At 37.7% G+C, this 15,090-nt stretch overlaps 1 long non-coding RNA gene across 1 annotated transcript; it reads right to left on the reverse strand.

The window, feature by feature from the left end:
* LOC110398665 lies at nt 233-13,040 on the reverse strand. The gene is made up of 3 exons (XR_002438538.1): nt 12,782-13,040; nt 2,669-2,873; nt 233-1,929 (listed from the first exon to the last, which is right to left on the reverse strand). It is a non-coding gene; the product is annotated as an uncharacterized LOC110398665 (long non-coding RNA).

Raw genomic sequence — 15,090 nt, forward strand, 5'->3', positions numbered from 1 at the left:
TCTTATAAAACCCTCCAAGCAACTACATATCTTCAATTTTCGATTCTCTGATAGAGGACTTGTTATTCTACCACTGATTTTTAATGATAGCTCTCTAAAGCTGGAGTTTGATGTTAATAACATATCAAACAAATCCCATTTGTACTACTGAAGCCTTAATTCATTCCTGAGCAGAAGGAATTTTACATGAGTAGGAACAAGAGAATAATAAAAATTCCTTCTGGATCCGAATTCTATGAATATCTATATTTTTCACAATCTCTTTTTTTTTTATAACTTACAAACATTATTACAAGGTTGTCAAAGGAAACAGCTCACTGCCATTTATAAATAGCTCGAAGCATGCAGACATGACACTGTTAGCAAGGCACAGAGAAAAGTCATATTCATCAAAGAAATCTTTTTCAGGGTAATTTTTAAGTGGTCACACTTCTAATTCTCACCCTACAGGCGTGAATTCAGTGAAAGTCTTGCTTTCTCTTTCATACTGAGCAAGCAATTGAAGTTCCTTCAGCAAAAACTGAACAATAAAGTTATTGCTGAGCAGGCTAAGAGGGTCTTTTTCATGATATTCCAAGAAAAGTGTTCAGTGCATCATAAGAGCTGCCCAGAAACCACACCATTAAACATCTTATCTTCTCTGTGCCATACTCAGCCTGAGGGGACAGAACAGAGGCTTTCTGGGGACTACCAACACATCAACCCACACTTCACAACAATTACTTGCTCATGTGAGTTTAAAACTCTCCAGAGAAATCTCTGAGCAACCTTGCTCCCAGTATGCTGGAAAATCCAGTGGGCAACGTTTGACTGGAAAGGCACACGGATATTAAATCACCACATCTCAACATGAAGTTATTTTTTTCTTCAAAAGAAAGTCATTATAATCCTTTTAATTGCAATTGAAGGCAATCTATTTTTGGTTAGGATGTAGCTGTAGTCAGATCTAGTCAAATTCAGTAAGAGGGTTAAGGGTGATAGCCTCTCATCATTTGGCCAAGCGACTTTTCAACAATGTGAGAAGGATTTATTCATATTCTGAGAACTGAACAGCCTGGACATTTTACTGCTTCTCATTGCCTTTGGGCAGGACACTGGCCCAGCAACATTCACCTGAACAATTCATTTGCCAAAACATGTCTACTTGCATCTGTGGAGAGGTGGATCTAGGTGCATGTGTGCTGTATGCAAATGCACAATCATATTTCCAAAAATTATAAAAGTAGCTGTGGGTGGGTCAGTGTTTATTGAATTACTTCAGATACAAATGATGTGTATGTATATTAGGACCATATGAACCCTCAGATAGAGTGCTATGTAAATAAATCTATTTCTATGCTGTGATCACATATTTACCAGTCTTGGCCAAGATCTCAATTAGATGCTTTTTCTGCATGAGAAGTCCCTTCTTTCCCTTCACAAAGTCAGAATTTCCCATTTTCCTTAACATTTAAGTTTAAATTGCCTGCAATTGAAAATAACAACTGAAATCCTATACACTGCAGTGAAAATCAATTGTAATACATGATTACATTGTTTGCATGTTGATATTTTTGTAACTTTCTCATTTGTAATACATAGACAACCAAATCAGTCATCAACAAATCCATTGTATAAATTTAATTCCTCACTTGAATGAAATAACGTGAGTCAATGCAGAGCCTGATTCCATGAGTGTTGCTCACTGTAATTATCGTGCCCTTAGCAGCTTTGCCAATTCTTGCAGAAATATTTGATCTTCCATTGCAAAACTCCAGAAATTTCCAGCTATTGATTAAATGAGGGAGTGGGAGGAGGGGAGAGAAACAGGAAGGAACATTTTCTAGTTTTATCATTGGTATGAAGAGCTTGACTTCTTCCTGAAAATCCAGCTCCTTCCTAAAGGTTGAAAAGGATCTTCCAGGACCAGTATCCTCACATTTAAACATCCTGATGACAATAAAAAATTAATTAAGATTGTATGTGATTTTCTATCAGTGTAACAGTAAACATAGCAGAATGTGTAGAATCTAGGATTTTTTTGGAGATACATTTTTCTAAGTAATATTTTTGTCCATTTCCAGTTATCACGTCACTCTTTAATGTCAAACAATATCTATTTTAGTATCGCTTTGCCACCTCATTATATATTACTCATTTTTCATTGATTTCACCATTTCTTTTTCTGGATCAAAAATTTTGTACACTTCATCTTGAATTCTTTATGTTCATTAGAGATTCTGTTTGTTGGTTGGTTTGTTTTCAGGGGATAAAAAAACTCTTCTAAAAAAAATTCCAGCCTCATTCAATCAATTAGGAACTTTGTCTGAACACTCCCATTTGATTGCTGTAATTTTTCCTAAGGGCAAGTGTCCTTGGCTGCAACAAAGTACCAAATTGTTTTAATGAACAGATCAAGGGTGTTGAAAGTTCATTCAGAAAAAGCACAAGATTTCCTCATTAATCAAGTAGTTGTGAGGTTAAGTAAAATGCAAAATGTTTTCCGACTTTGTCCAAGAGTTCCATTTTCACCTCAGCATTCTGCTGATGGAAGTTAGACTAAAGATCTAAAAGAGCTGCACATTAAATGAGTGTGAAATAATTTTAGTGCAGCTCACACCCTTTCTCACTCTTACCTACTGTGTACTGTGATCTCAATCAATTTTTCAGTACAAAGTCTCATTCTCACCTTAAGACTTTAAATAACATCTCTTTCCTTCAGGACAGCGCACTTTTTTTTTGGAGTGCAAGAATATCTTCTGTCATTTTCCCCCATCTTTTGGAAAGTAGAAGAAGATAAATGCAGTTCAAAAATAAGGTATATAGTTCACTTCAAGATCAATAGTGAATTCCCCATTTGAAGACTGGTTGCCTTTCTGGAAGATCAGCAGCAGCTGGAAGCAATGAAGAAAGACTGGATGAGATTATTTGGGCAATGCTATACCAGAGATCAAGCAGGATAATTGAATTGTTCCCTTCTACACTCTTTTTGACTTGTTGAATTTTGCCAGACTTATGCAATGGCAGTAATCATCACACAATCTACGTAACCTTTATCATGTGTGCACTGCTCTGAAAATTTTTACTGCAGCAATGGCTATTTTTTACTGCTTGTTTTCAGAGTTCACAGACAAATGATTCACCTCCAATATTGTTTGTGTCACCCATGGTCATTGAAATTATATAAATAACCAGTTATATATTCTAATAAGCATATATAGTCTTTCGGAATCTTTGTCTAGCAGCTCCCAAATCACATTGAAATTAAGATTTGGGATAAGAACAGAGTTAAAATAAACTACTACAGGGACTTATTGAGAATTTATCTGAAATTTTCAGAAGGGGAACATGTAAGAATACAGTATAGACCTTCTTTTCTACTGTATGCTATACTACTACTATTCTACTATATATATTCTCTACTGCATACTGTATCAAGGACATTATTTGACCTCTGGTTTTGGCAGCACTATAAAGTGATTCTAAGAGATCTGTATCTGAAAAGACAGGGCATTTAATTCCATGTGCATAGCAGTGAAGTGCACTTGTCTGCGGGCTGGTACAATTAATTAAGCTAGAGGAAATTTAAGATGTTTAGTTCAGTGGTTTTCACAAATGAAATGAAGGATAAAATGACATTCTTTATGCACAGGGAAAAAAATCCTTCTTTTTCTTTATATTAAATAAAATTTCTGCTCTAGTTGAATTTAAAAGTAGGTTTACATCAAGCTCTCCATTCCTCCCCATTCTTTCATGGTTGTATACTAAGGAAAGCAGTTTCCAGACTAAAAAATTAGAGGTAAATATCAGGGTTTTTTTCCCAATAACAATTGTATTTTTTTCTATGTGGCTGATTATATTCAGGGAGTATATGCTAACTGAAAAATAAGCACGAGGTCATTAAATATATATAAGCCTATAAGAGCATATGAGATCTGATTTTCTACTAAAATTGAAATTTGACTAGGAGACATTCAAAAAAGACTGAAAGTCTTATCTAAAAGAACAGAAAACAAGCAAAAAGAAGGCAGGAAGGTGAACGCCCTCTCACTGGAAGCATTCAAGTGCAGGCTGGATGGGGCTTTAGCAACCTGGTCTGGAGGGAGGTGTCCTTGCTTATAGCAGGGGGTTGGAACTAGATGATCTTAAAGGCCCCTTCCAACCTAAATCATTCTATGATTCTGTGATTTCATTTTCTTGAGTTTAGAAACTCTTTGCCTTCAACTACGTGCCTTGGAGTTAGGAAATGCACTAGGTGATCTTCCAGGGTCTCTATTTCTACTGGCTTTCAAAACTTATGTAGTTTTATTGAAGCAGTGAGGCTCAAGGAAATAAAAGTCCTGAAGATGACATGAATGTTTGGTTAAATGGGATTCCCAGCAGATAACATATTGGTGGTCAGAATAAGATCTTTAGACAGATGCATTTGATGTTTATTTATCACGAAGAAATGACATTTTTAAATCAACTGTGATACCCATGGGGTTAACTTTGAGATCTAGATTCTCCTCCTCTTGCTGTATTATTTCTTATTAACCTGATGGACACTACTGGACAGTTTAATCTCATTTAATTTTAGGTCAATAACCCGTGGTCCAAGAAAGCTGGGTCCCTCCCATACTCAATGGAGAGAGATAGGTGCCAGAGGAAGTGCCACATCTTAAGTGGGCTGAATTGTCCTGTCTCTCTTCATCAACTACAGAGAAATTGGGCTCTAAGGTAATAGTATCTTGGGACTGCCTATTATCAGTAGAACTTTTACCTTAAGTTTTGATGCTTTTTTGTTTGTTTGTTTTGATTTGTTTGCTAAACTGCTTATGTTGTTTTCAAAGTCATTTTTCTTTGTACAAGAGTCCCTCTGCTACGTCCTTGCTCTGGAAAAATGTCGATGGCTTTTTGCTGACTTTTCTGGAAACAGTGTCTAATTCTGCTCACAGCATGTAAGAAATTGAAAGCAAAAAGTAAATACAGAAAAAGTTCTTGTAATATCTTCCAGTGCTTTGGAAAAGCTTTTGCTTTCAACCTCCTAAGTTATTTGTAGCTCCTATTAATTAGAAAAAGGATATTAAAAATGAAAGATAAATTTTGTGGCAATTTGTCTCTTTATAAACCCAATATCTTCAAACTTCAATTTTAATCCCCATTTACAAAAAAAAAAAAAAAAAAAGCATTTCTTGAATTGCAGTATTCAAATCAAGATACATTCCTTCTCCATCTGCAAATGAAATGAATGATATGAAAATGTTGGTTGCGTTATCTAATGAAATAGCAATTTTTGAGCTTTGCTTGTGATGTAAGAGAAGCGTATTTTGCTAGGGTGTTGACTATTTTTTTCTTCGCTCATAAGGTTTGGGAATTTGCAGCAGACAGATTTAGATACCTTGCTGTCCTGCAGCAAACTTCAAGAACTGTGGAAGGTTTTTGATGCGGATGTAAGATTAGAGCATGTTTTTTATCTGGTCTTAGCAACATGCTATTCATCCTAGCAGCTGTCATCAAACACAGTTTCACAACCCAGCCTGCTAGCTCCTACAGAGCTTCAACAAGCAATTTTGTTAGCATTAAATAATTTATGTAGTGCAATTTAGAAACATGAGCCAAGGAATGCTTTGCATTTGTACCACACTGTCTATCTAAGGAGATTACACCATTTTCCTCAGATAACATGCATTAATTTTGGATTATGCATTTAGTGGAATAAAAATGCTGCCAATATGATTTTATATTGGAAATATCCATTCAAAATTGGACTTTAAAACTTGGCACGCAGCTGATGGGAGTATAGATCTTTTAGAAGAGGACACATTAAGATTTAATGGCTGGAAAAGAAATCTAGGAAAAGTCAGACCTATAAATAAATCTGGATATTTTTTACTGTTATTTTGATTAACCAAGGGAACATCTTAGTAAGGAATGTGTGAAATTCACTGTTACTTGAAGTCTTTAACTGAAGCTTGTGGCTCCAAGTAGATCGCACTGTGTCAGCTTCTTGAATGCAACCATAAGGTTAAATACTATTGCTTGTATTATTTAAATATCAGATTTTATGATCGAATCTTACAAACTAAGAAACATGCAATCAAAATCCTAAAATACAATTTAACCTCTTGGTCTAATAAACTGATATTGAAAGCTAACATATCTTCTCTTAATTAGCCTGAGAAAGAGTGTAAAACATATTCAGGGCAGCATAGAGCTTAAAACTGAAAAAAAGTCTCCACATCTTTAGTGCCTGTGCTTTTTCCACATAAGCCTAATTAGTCATGGTGCCAGAAATCTGTTAATATTAATAGAAACTGCCATTTATCTCACCTAATATCACTATCCACAATAGCCACTCTCTCCCCACCTACTCTGAAACTCAGCTCCACCCAAAAGCCCAAGTGATTTCAATTTGCTGGAACAAGCCTGAAGAAATTTCCCCTAGTTATTTCTAAAACAGCAGAGTATACTGGAGAGTTAGGGCTCTCCTGAAGTCACTGTGAATGTCTACGACTAAAAATTCTGAAACCAAGAGCACCAGTTAAATTCTATTGTCATTTACTAACTTCCATTCTCATCAGCCCTCCATGATGGGGAGGTCTGAAGCCCTGTAAAGCTTTGCTCACTTTTACTCATCATGCTTTAATGAGATTAGTCACAGAATAATTATGACAATCTTTTTTGCTCTATTTTTTCATCAATCTGCTCTGTCACAATTTGAAGATCTTCCTTCTGTATAATTTTCCTGACCACAGAAAAACAACATTCTGTAATTATTAATTCATTTCTTTTTTTTTTAATAATAATGTATAAAAGATCCTACTAAGTAATTAATTTTATTAATTAGTATCATTTAATTGAGGTAGGTCTTCCCCTGGTTGCCATCTGAGGTCCAGGTTCCAGGGTCATCGTCCTGTTTTACAGTTGGATGTACTATCCCATCTGGTCTTTATGAAACACAAACTAAGTAGATAGTGTCATTAAGCTGCCATAACAATTATTTTTCAAATGTTAAAATGTACTTTTTTTTATCAAAAGCAGCTCATTAGCTCTCCCAAAAGAAGGTAAGTGAGGGATGGGAGCTCTCCCATTTCCCCCAGAAAATGAGGAGTAATAACCAAGATCTAATCTCAGAGAGTGATTCATTACCAAATATAGTAGAAGAACACTTCATTTTTGTTCTTTTTCATAACAAGCACCTTTGAATAAGGGCACTATGCAAAGAGGTCTTCTAAATTAATACTGGTATAAGCACATTTTTCATAGATCCTTTGAAATGTCATTTACTGTCAATAGCACTTGGAAAAGTTGAGAGAAGCACCTGCTTGAAAGGAAGAATATTTGTGAGCCATGTCCTGATTTTCTGACATGCCTCATAAACTACAATTGCAGTAACCATTGGAAAAAAAGAGTCACGCATGCTCTGAATCTGTGCTTTCCTGTTTCTTATATATTTCTTCTAATTTTGTTACAGTAAGCATAGACTGGAATAAAACCCTAGCTTTCTTGAGTGTAGTTTGCAGAGGGCCCCAGTATCAGACTGCAAGTATGATGCTTTTGAAGCAGCAGTAGATCAAGGTAAAACAGTGTCACAATGCCCACAGTATGACATGAGTATTCTGGAAATGTGGGGATATTTTCTCAGAGGATTTCAATATCTGCTGTAAGGGGCAAAACCCTTCCTGGTGTATCTAGGTTAACATAGCAAGGCTGAGAAAGTAGCCCAACAATATGCTGAAGAAGGAAAAACCCAGACTGTCACTGTAACTGCCAACAGCAGTGGCTTTAGATTAGATTGTCAGAATTTCCTAGAATCAGGGAACGATTTGAGAGGAAAGGACCCGTAAAGGCCATCTAGTCCAACTCCCCTACAATGAACAGGGACACCTACAGCTCCATCAGGTGCTCAGAGCCCCATCCATCCTGAGCTTGGGTGTCTCCCGGATGGGGCATCCACCATCTCTCTGGGCAACCTGTTCCACTGCTTCACTAAATTTAAGCTCTGAAAGCTCCTGGGGAACCAAGGGTGAGATGTTTCCTGCTTCATATATGTGGTGTCAATGTCTCAACACAGTATCACAACCAAATAAGCCTTCACATAGACCATTTTCAAGGACTTCAGGCTTTGGTGTGGCTCAAAGGGCTTGATTTCTTCTAACAAATTACTTTAAATATCATAGAACTAAAGGTGGAATAAAAACTTTATGAGACCAGAAATGATTGCTCATTCATCGCTGCCTGACTTGTAGAATTGCTATGCAGTAAGCCCTGTTGGATTGATAAGGTTTAATATTTTATGGAAAGAGAAAACTTTTCAATGTAATGAGTATTTGCTTCTCGCATATGGAGATAGGCAGTTAACACAAAGAAAATACATCCAGGAAAAGATGGATTATCCTGATCAGGTTCCTGGTTTATGGCTGAGCACCACTGAAAATGGAACTGTGCAAACAACCAAAGATGATAATAAAAGTAGAAACAATGGAGAAGAACAAACAGCTTTCAGCAACTGTCAGCTATGTCATCCCTGCTATTAGCATAGTGTAGCTGAAAGAGAGCTGGGTAGAATTTTCATCTGGCAGCAGCGTTGTGGTTTAACCTCACAGGCAGCTCAGCACCACACAGCCATTTGCTCACATCTCCCACCATGGGTTAGGGGAGAGAAGTGGAAAAGGGTACAAGATTTTTGTGGGTTGACATGAAGACAGCTTAACAGAACAGAAAATGAAGGGAAGATAATAATGATAATAATAATAATAAAAGAATATATAAAATGGTTGATGCCCCGTGCAATTACTCACCACCCACTGACCCATGCCCAGCCATTCTCCAAGCAGTGGCAGACCCTCCTGCCAACTCCTTCCAGTTTTTTTGTTCTGTGTGATACCACACAGTATGAGACATCCCTTTGGCCAGTTTGGGTGACCTGTCCTGGGCCCATCTCCTCCCAGCTCTCTGAGACCCACCAGCCCCCTAATTGGCAGGGCAACACAAGGAACCAAAAGTTCTTGACCGAGTGTAAGTACTACTCAGCAAAAACATTGTGTTATCAAAATTATTCTCATCCTAATTCCCAAACATGACACCACACCAGTTAATAGGAAGGAAAATATCTATGCCAGCCAAGGCCAGAACCAACATCGTCACTCACTTCTCCAGGTTCAGTCTATGTCTGTAAACAACACTTTGATTCCCAATATGAGTTTTAAGACTTCTTGTGGACGGTACTGACTTGACAATCAATGAATCTGATTAGTTCCTAACTGAAACATCTATTGAGAAGTTTGGTTGTAAGATTAACAAAAAATTAAAAATTTGCTTGGGACTGTGAGTGACAGAACTGTAGATGCATTTTACACAGACTGAAAGAACAAAATTCTGAGCCCCTGTTTCAAGTTGGATATTAGGAAACATTCCTTCTCCAAAAAAGCTGTCAGACACTGGCACAGGCTGCCCAGGGAGGTGGTGGGGTCACCGTCCATGGAGGTGGTCAAGAACCATGGAGATGTGGCACTGAGGGATGTGGGCATGATGGGATGGGTAGGGGTTGGACTTGGGGATCCTAGTGGTCTTTTTCAGCGTTACTGTTCTATGATTCAGTGACTAGCATTTTCTGCACTGGTCCTCCTGCATGAAAAGTCTGAAGAACCTTTCATTTAAAACTCAATGTAAGAGTCCAGCTACGTTTTCCATACTGAATTCTTTCTGTGAGCTGGTGCTGGCCTCATACATTGTTATCAAAATCCCTGGAGAGGCAAGAAGAATGACAGTAATTTCAGTTTTATTGTCAGAAGCAAAGAAAATGAGGAAAACTGTCTGCAGCAGCAGGGAATCTTAACTCATACCTTTAGAGGTCACTTGATCGCAGCCCTGTTGAAATTAAAATCACTTCCTAAATTAACATTTGATCCTGCAGAGAATTTAATTTAGATAGATTTAAGTGAGAGGCTCTGGAATGACCTCACTTTTAACTACATGCTGCTGCCTAAGCATGGCAGCTGATTTTCTCTAAACTGCAGTAAACTTTCTATAGCTGTTGTGGTTTTTGATCGAAGAGCCATGAGAGCTTCAGAACATGGACAGGAGGTGGGAAATATTCTAAAAGTCAGTAATGTTTGCATTACTAGATGAAAAAGCAACATTTGTCCTGGCAACAAATCAGTCACGTTTTCACAAGTAAATTAGATTCATTTTAAAACAATTTATTATTTAAAAAAAAAAATTAAAAAAGAAAGATAGAAAAGCCCTTGTATATTTTTTGATACATTTAAGGCTAGAATCATGCATAAAATTGTTAGGTGTTACCTCTAGTATTTTCAGAAAGTTCTTACTGAGGTCTTGTTTACATTTTATTTCTTACAGTTTATCTTCTCATTTCTTTTTCTATATACCCCAATTAAGGAAACATATTTCTGCCTTTTCTTTGCAGAAACACTTTCCGTATCTGAAAATTCATGGCGCACAGCAGAGGATGCTAAATGATGAATGATACATTGCAGAGAGTTCCTAATGTTCTAGAAAGGGCTGGAGTACATCTCCTATGAAGAAAGGCTGAGGGAGTTGGGTTTTTTTAGCTTGGAGGAGAAGGATCTGGGGAGACCTCATTGCAGCCTTCTAGTACTTGAAAGGAGCTTACAAGCAGGAGGGGGACTGACATTATACATGATGTGATGGTGACAGGACAAGGGGAATGGCTTTAAACTAGTAGAGGGGAAATTTAGGTTAGATGTTAAGAAGAAATCCTTTACTCAGAGAGCAGTGAGGCCCTGGCATTGCTGCCCAGAGAGCTGTGGGTTCCCCACCCCTGGAGGTGCTCCAGGCCAGGTTGGATGGGGCCCTGGGCAGCCTGAGCTGGTGGATGGCAACCAACTCACAGCAGGGGGTAGGAACTAGATATTCTTTAATGTCTCTTCCAACTTAAGCCATTCTATAATTCTATGATAAATGGTTCATAGGAGAGAATCTGCTGGTCCATGAGTAGTGGAGAGATGTCTTCATCACTCCAAGAGTGTAAGCTTTTTTTGTTTGGAAGGTGATTTACACCACGAAAATCACACCTGTAGTAAGAGTTATTCTGTGAAGTGGAAATAGCAAGGATGAATACCTGTATATGTTCCTACAGTGTTTATAGCGGTTTTATTTATTACAGTAAGGTCCTTGAGAATATATTCGAATGTGCAGCTGGCTGAAGCTGATATAAGGGTGGCAACAAAAGCATGCTCACATTACCCACAGAGATAGAAGGAGAAAATAAGATAGACACAAATGGCATTTAAAAGCACATAGGCAGCATCTTTACGCACTCTGCCAAGAGCCACCTCATAACACCTTTGACAGCTCTAAGGCCTGGCTCACAGAATCATAGAATCATAGAATGACCTGGTTTGAAGAGAACCTCAAAGATTATCAGGTATCAACCCTCCTGCTGAGTGCAGGGTCGCCCACCACTAGACCAGGCTGTCCAGAGCCACATCCAGCCTGGCCTAGAATGCCTCCAGGGACGGGGCATCCACAACCTCCTCGGGCAAAAGGTCAACAGTAGCTGAGCAGACTGAAACAAACTGTCATGTAATAGATAAAGTTTGCTCTTATAAGGCAGAAAAAAGGTTGTAATATGGCAGGAATTACTGTTAGTGCTCATTAGATGGCACCCTTCCTTTATGTTAGGAAAGGAAGTAACAGCTTGGTTAGTTTTGAATTCACTACAGTCTATCCAGCAAGCATTAAAAAAATGAGCTTCTGCCCACTTGTTGTCACTGGCAAGATTTTATATTAGTTGCTATGTCGACCTGCCACCCACACTGAGTTCATTTCACCCACCTAAGTTTTCCCTCAACAGCACTCCAACACCATTCCCGTGTCCTTCTCAAAAATAACTCACAGAAATGCCGTAATATGCCAATGGTGAGCATATTCCTCACCCTGATGACAACTCCACATAACTGTGGGTTGGATAGATAGTTATATAGAGACTGTTCTCCAGAATATTAACAATGAGACCCAGTCAATGCATAATGACATTATGCAATATGGCAAAATAACAGGCCATGGCTGAAAAATGCTTTGGTGACTGGAGAGAGCCCTGAATTTTAGTAAAACAAACAGCGTCTACATACAGCGTAATGTTCACGGAGCTTCAAAATCAACTTTATGGCCTTTTTTTTTTTTCATTAAACATCAAAATCTATTTTTAAAAAAACAGTTTTTTGTTTTGGGGGTATTTTTACTTTCCATTAATGCCTTTATGTTGTCCATGCTAATGGATCTTCATTTTCTTTTGCCAACAGGACATAATCTTTTCATTTGCTGAAGATTTAAGGTCTACAGTAAGCTATTTTATTTGATTTCAGAATCCCTTCATTGACTGCTTAGCCAGTTAATGATTTTATTGCCAACATTTTTGTTTGGGAGTGGGAAGGTCCCTTCTGTTATCTAACATTGCAAGCCAGGTTGTTAGCTTGCAAACCAGCTTTATTATTCTTCTGCTGCTGACTGAAAAATCTTTGTTACCAGAAGAAAAGCTAAAGCACAACAAACATGATCTCTTAACTGCTTTGTTCAAGACACAGATAAATTGTTTAGCAATTGCCTAAGAAACTGATTAGGAAGTGAATCACAACCAAAAATATCTCTCTAGTTTCGTGGTATTCACAAATGAAGCAGAAATAATGGTATCTGAGGTTAGCAGTCCACACTTATTAGAAATGCAAATGGTGTACTTTGTACATTCAGAGGTGCACCTGATGTGATGTTAAAACCAATAAAACAGCTGACATTTACTAGGTGAAAATATAATAAAATATGATGTTTCAGTACTCACACTTTAGCAATTCTCAAATTGATGCTTCTGCCGCTGTAAATTACCGTGAATCACTTAATTCCACTGAACACCTGCTCCACAGTTTATTTGCAGACTTTTTGCCACGTGGAAGTAGTGCTGTCAGTCATCTGCCTTCGAATTTGTACCGATGTGAACCTTTCAGCTCACTAAGATGAATGGTGAGGGAAGATGGCTGACCCACTCCCTCCCTTGGTGCCCTTAACTGCTATTATTGTGTTTGTCCTTAAGGATTCAGAGGTCCCTATTGGGCTTGGATTTGTACTAAGAGGAGCAGACAGTGCTTCTAAGGAGCTTCTAATTTCAGTAGAAATGTAATAGGATGGAGGAAGAGTTATAACACAGGAGCTAACATACATTCACTCCTACCTGGTATTTTTTAGATTTAGAGTTTCCTTGTTGGATGAGTATGAGCATATTTTGAGAAAAAAAAGGAGAATGATAAAGGACCAGAAGAAAAATGGTACAGGCAGAGAAAAAGGGAAGAATGAAATATGGAGTATTCCAGGGAGAAGGAAGAACTGGAGGAGGATTGGAATGCAGAAAAATGCAATTTCACACTTCAGACAGCTGCCTAGACCCTGAGGTCTCCTCTCAGGTGAATTCAATCTAATTAGGCATTTTGCCAGGGCATCGTATTTACGGGCCCTGTTGCCTTGCATTTGCTATAGTTATTGAAAAGAGATGGATGCCAAAGATCTTCATCTTCCTTCAGACTTGCTTCTCTCTATTGACAGAGTGACTACACACAACTCAGGTAGATATCTCTAGTTAGATGGGGTCAAAACAAACCTTTGTGTTTCCAAAGTGTGTGTGTGGCTGTGCTAAAGATCTACCAATGTTATGTTATACACATCTGGTTATTTGGAAGCTAGATAACTATAGCTAATCACTTTTATAACCTTCCTTTTTCCCCGAGTCACTGATTTGTTGCTGTTTCTGCCAGATGGAAAATGTGATGCTTTTTTCTCTAGTTCCTCTTTAATCCCTTAATAGCACATGATGGAGTCTCCAGGAGATGGAACAGCATTTGGGTGTAGCATGGATAATCTGTTCCTCCTTCAGCATAAGCTGAAATTCAGCTGCAGTCAGTTCCTGGAGAAAGAACTCTGATCAAGCTGTAGGTGTCCCTGCTCATTGCAAGGGAGTTGGACCAGATGACCTTCAAGGGTCCCTTCCAGCTCAAATGATTCTGTGATTCTAAATGAAACAGAAAGCTCCCCATTAATGTTATTTGTCAGAAGTCCTTAGTATTGTATTTGCCTTTTAGCCTTACTCATCAAAATCCAGAGGGGGAAAAAGGCCCATGAAAAACAAGAAGCCTTCTGATTAAATGAGGTTTGACAGGACTTTCCTCAAGAACAATGGCTTTAAGACCAGTTAAAAAAATGCCTCTAAAAATAAACCAAATCGATCTGTCACCGTTGGAAAAAAGAAATCAATGTTTAGATGAAAGAAAAGAATTCTATTATTCACCTTCCACCTTCTCATAATTATTTTTGAAGTCTGGGTTTCCCTAAGGAATCCATTTTAGTCAATTTTCTTTAAATGAGAAGGAGAGTTCCCTCTTTCTTTTCAGTGCTTTTCAGGTCTGTTGTGAAAGATAGAATGTAAATCTAAGTTCCAAGACCAAGAAAATATCATGAAATTTGCAATGAAGTATATTCCTGCCAATAGCTTATTGGGGTTGCTTTTGTTAATTTGCATATTTAATAACCCTTTAATCTCCCACTAGCTAAAATAAGTTATGTAAGAAATATAAAGGAACTTTAACTAACAATTCCATGTCTGTAAATTCTAGTAAACTCAAAGTAGTTATATATATCAGTATGAGTCCAAAATACTCTCAATGGTCTCACCTTTTTCCTTTTCTAATGATATTTTAAGATAATTTTTCACACCTGAATATCAGATGGGATGCTCACCTAAATCTATGTTGTTAGTATTTTGGACTTTGGAATAAGATTCCTATCAGGAAACTATTGTTAAATGTACCTGTCATCTCCCAAAATAGGCAAATGATGGTGAGAGAAGACAGATTTCTCAATTCTCAAAGCAAAATTCACCAGGATATACAAAAATTTATCCACAAACTGGATTACCAACCAGGCCACTTGCTCATATTGTCTCGTATCTTCAAGAACAGACGTTCTGTGTGTTTCACAGGAAACTGCATGAGAAAAATTCAGAATAGACTTCTGCATGAGAAAAATACAGAACAGATTATCCTCTGAGAAAGACTTTTCCTAGCCATAGTAAATGGAAGTTGTTTTAAATACTGAGTCATCCTG

The sequence above is a fragment of the Numida meleagris genome, chromosome 4 (genome assembly GCF_002078875.1).
Source record: "Numida meleagris isolate 19003 breed g44 Domestic line chromosome 4, NumMel1.0, whole genome shotgun sequence".
In the NCBI taxonomy this organism is placed as follows: domain Eukaryota; kingdom Metazoa; phylum Chordata; class Aves; order Galliformes; family Numididae; genus Numida; species Numida meleagris.